Raw genomic sequence first — 4,865 nt, 5'->3', positions numbered from 1 at the left:
AAGGTAAAACTGATGCCAGCTATGCCCTCCTGGGATAACAGCAAAGCCTTTGGGATTGTTTTCTTTTCCCCATGTCTGAGCTCCAAACTCCCACAGGCATCTCTGTGGGACCCAGGTGGCTGCAGAAGTTCTAGTGTTCAAGATTCTCCAGAAAAAAAGAGCTCAAAAAAAGTAAAATCAAAACTAAATTTTGCTGACCTGCGCATGCCCGTTCCTACCAATCATTACTGTTAGGAAAAGCAAGGCATTCGGTGGCTCAAGTCTCCTCTTGAAGCTTAAATTGAGCTCTGCCCCAAGGCAGTTTCCCCAAGAAAGCGTAAATAAGAACCATCAAAACTAATACCCAAAATGCAAAATATGATCACAAATAATGACCTTGCACTTACGAGGCAGGTGGTGGAACCACTGAGCTATATCCTCAGCCCGGCTTAACACCAGTCTGTTCCCTATAGGGATTTGTCCTATCTCCTCAGGTGTCTAACTCCAAAATACGCTTTGGAATTCAGCTCAAGTGTGATCTTTCTCGGGAAGCCTTTACCCATGGACCCTCTCTACTACCCACACAGAGAGAGGCAGACTCCACTAAGTAACTTTCCCGCTCCTGTAACTTCCTCGGTGTGCCTCCAGAAGCCTTGGTTTTTTGTTTGGTTTGGTTTGGTTGTCACTGTTGTTGTTGTTGTTTTCATTTTTGTTTGTGAAGTACTAGAGATTGAACCCAGGACATTTTCACTGAGCTACATCCCCAGCCTTCTGTGGTTTTTACTTTGAGATGGGATCTAAGTCACTACTTTGACCGGGCTTGGCTCAGATCTTCCTGCCTCAGACTCCCAGAATACTGGGTCAGACATGAGCCACCTTGACTTCTTGTCTGTCTTCATCAGAAAGACTTAACTTGTTCATCCATGAGCACCCAGTGCGACATTCTTTAAGTTTGATAAATAAAATTGAATTAATGTGGTGCTTGCTTTGATTTCAGAAAACCACACAAGACAATTTCTCCTACAGATGAGAAAACTTGAGGCCCTGAGAGGTTATGTCGACCTCCATCCTCACAGCATCTCAGACAACCCAGCATGGGCACAGGCTGCCAAGGGTTCGTGCTAAGACTGGATAGCTCAGCTAAAAAATCTAAGAGCGAAATGAGTTTGAATGTAGGCCAAAGAACGCTGAGGGTTAAGAGAAAACAAGACAGAAAAAACAGGATGCTTGGAAGGAAGTGGGGATAAAAAAGAAAGATTCTGGATGATCGTCACAAACCAATGAAGCTGTTCATATGCCCGAGATATATATATAAATAACAACATAATGCCCATGGGATGGGATTGACCTGAAAATATCAAAAGTAGGATCCCAGCGTTGGTCCTCTCTTTCCAAGTCACATGTTGCTTACGTTGTATTTTAAGGTACAAAATTGTTGGTTTCCTTGATCCACTTTCATAAATTACAGGTGGCATTCTCATTTAAGAGCTTAATGAAAAACTTTCTTGTATATTTCAATCTTGGAAGAGGATGAGGAATGTAGAAATAGAATATTTACTAAAATAAGTTATCTCCATTTTTATGTTGGTAGCAAAAGGGTGGAGAGGCAGAAAAGAACCAGGGGTGAATTGCTTCAGATACCACAGCTACCAGGGTACACCTTATGACCTCTGCAGTGCGACAGGGCCACCTCCTGCTGCCCACTTTCGCCAGGCCTGGCGGCTGCCAGTTGGTGGACAGCTGCTAAAGATCTAGCAGCTCAGGTCGGCCCCATTGTTCTCACCCACCCTTGCAGGAAGACACTGATGCTGTGGGCAAGCAAAGTGCCTTCCAAGAAGGATGGGTTATGCAGGAGAAATAATCTGTATTTCCCAGGAAAAGGTAAAAGTGATTCAAGGGGAAACGTGAATACATACGGCACTGTGATAATGCATCGGCCCATAAATAATGTGATTTACAGTGCTTAGTTATGATTTCTGTTAGGAAGAACTATTTAAAAATATTTCACTGGTCAAGGTAGACCTAGTATCGTTAGCTAGACTGATTGATTTTACATCTGTTCTAACACAAATAGCCAACAGGAACATTATTTCCAGATTCCTAAAGGTTGGTGAATAGCAGTGGAATTAATTCTTGAATATATAGGATAACATGCCTTCCCTCTATTTATATCCCATTGTGTTTTTTCCTATAGATGACAGTCACACAGAGCTTACATTCGCAGCCCCTGGTTTCTTACTAAGGCAACCTGATCCTTTTGAAAACTGAAGCTGAAAGGTTTTGGAGTCTCTAATGCATGAACTCTGCAGTAAAATTTTGGTGAATGTGAATTGTGAAATTCACCGAAACTGTGACCTTGGATTTGGTTTGGATAAGCTTCTAATAACATATGTATTAGAATGTTGCTAACATTTGGCTTTCCTTGTGGGATTTACCCCAAGCTAGATTCCCGACCCAATTCTAACCCAACTGGGGAAAGGAGGAGATATAGGTATATATTACATGTCATTAGTTACTTTAATATTGAACACTGTTCAAATAGAAAGAATAGGACTCTAGGCCTGCAGAGAATATAAAGATGAGTTAATTATAGTCCTTGCCCCCAAGAAGTTCATATTCTGGTAAGAAGATATGACAGTAGACTGTGATAACTTACATAAGAGAGCATCAAACAAAATATAATGCAGGTTCAAAAGAAAAAGATGGGTTGAGAGATAGAGGTTGCTGTAATTAGAAGGGCCTTGAAGGATTTGAAGAAGAATCTATCAAGGAGAGTGAGGGAGAGAAAGCTGTGGAAGATATCCCGGAGGGCAAGAACTCAGGGGACACTTGTACAATTGCTCTATAAGAATTATACAACTTAGCCTTTTCTGCAAAACCAAATTGAATGTTAACGCTGCTCCATAGGTTTTTAAATTTTTGTTTGGTTTCAATCATCACTGCCATTAATCGCCATTAGTAAGTAAATGTTTAAATTAGTGGACATAGCATAAAAAGAAAGAACTTGAATAAATTAAGCTAGTTTAACAGCTAATGTGAATACATTTGGGTCTTCTATTAACAGTCTAATTTGTTGTTTGTCAGTTGACCCAAAGTTGTGGTCCAGCAATAGACAACAGGTAAGAAGAGCTGAAAGTTAAAACTCACCCCTCAGGTGCTGGGGATTTAGCTCAGTGGTTCCAAGGCCTGTCTCGCAAGTGCAAGGACCAGAGTTCAAGCCCCAGTACCGGATAAACAAAATCACTCCTCAGTCCATGCAGGCATGCTGTTAGGTGAGGACACTGCTGCAGTTTCACCCACAGGTTATCCAGCAATCACTGCCCTGAGTAATTCAGTAATTACTACATATGTTTGAAGGGTTTTTTTAATCCAATGCACATCCCATTAGGATTTTTTAATTCGAGAATGTTGCAGAAGAGAAAAGCAACATAGTATAGTACATATGTTTAAACCCAGCAGAATTAACTGTAAGGACAGGGGCTCCCCCTAGTACAAGAGATGCAGGGGATTTATGCTTGGACTTGGACATCCTCAAGTGATCACCTTCTACAGTGCCCTGCCTGTAAAAGAGCTAGTTCAATTCACCTAAAAACTCAAACATGATGGGAAGGTTAATTATTCATGGTTCACTGAGTGCTTTCAATATGAAAAGCACGATGTATGTCACAAACAGAGGCTGTGACTTCAGGGGAGACAATAAACAACAGGCACAGATGAACTTTTAAAAACAAAAGCCCCATTCTCATGTAAATACTCAATAATAAAGGCTTCAGAAAGAAACCTGCAGGAAATATAAAATATAAACAATATTTTCCATGAGGAGTCAGCAGATTTTATCAAGTTAATAAATTATTACAATAGAGTATATAAAAATCTAACTCCTGCAGAATCAGACCAGAGAATATAATGTGTGGCTGCTGGGATTATCTGATGGGAAAGATCTCACTGATTTTTGTAGAACACTGGATCTGGGAGATTTTAAAACTAGGTGAGGATGATGACCCAGTTTGGGTGGGAAAAGCTTAGAGAATCCCAAAGAAGAATGCAGCCCAATAAGTCTCTAGAGGTACACTTATTTTTAACCTTTGAGACCTATGTGACAAAAAAAGAATTTTAAAAACTGAATGTAAAAATGAAATATTTTAAGAACTCCCCCATCCACTTCATTGTCATGACGTTAGCCATAAAATTTAAAAGGACGGGCAAAGTTAATTTACAATGAAAGGTGGATTTGAAGAAAATAAAACTACACTTGGATTATCGTCTTTACCAATATATGGGAGGGAGTACAAGATTGAATGATTTGTCTCTTGGATTGTAATTGAACTAAGACATCCTTAAATAAAATGATGACCATAGCATTTAATACAAAGTATATTAGGGCCCAGAATTTAGCTCAGTGGTGCCGCCGCCTGCCTCACAAGTGCAAGGATCTGAGTTCGATCCCTGATACCAAAAAAAGGTATACTAGAAGTACGTATGCCAAATTTTAAAATTGATAGAAAATTAGCAGAAGCACTAAGAGCTTTTCAGAAAAAATCTGTATCAGTTAGCTATTGTTAGAACAAAGTTGCATAACAAACAACCATGAAAACCTGTGGAATACAACAACAAGCACTTGTTTCCATGGTTCTGTGGACCAACAGGCTGTCCGGAACTTGTTCACCTTATGAATGTGGGCTCAAAACTAGAACTTCCCTTCAATTCTGTTTGCCATAGCAAGGAATATGACCAAGCCCATGGTCATGAACAGGAAAGTACACTCTGTTCATGTCAGGAGGATCCAGCAGGGGTGCGGATAGAGAGAAGGGTAAAGAACTGAACCCAAGAATCAATCAATCACATTTTCTTTCAGAATCATATACCAAAAAAAAAAAAAAAAAAAA

This window comes from Fukomys damarensis, unplaced genomic scaffold (assembly GCF_012274545.1).
Source record: "Fukomys damarensis isolate Sample0158 unplaced genomic scaffold, DMR_v1.0_HiC HiC_scaffold_30, whole genome shotgun sequence".
Taxonomy (NCBI): Eukaryota; Metazoa; Chordata; class Mammalia; order Rodentia; family Bathyergidae; genus Fukomys; species Fukomys damarensis.
Note: the sequence above shows the minus strand (reverse complement) of the source record.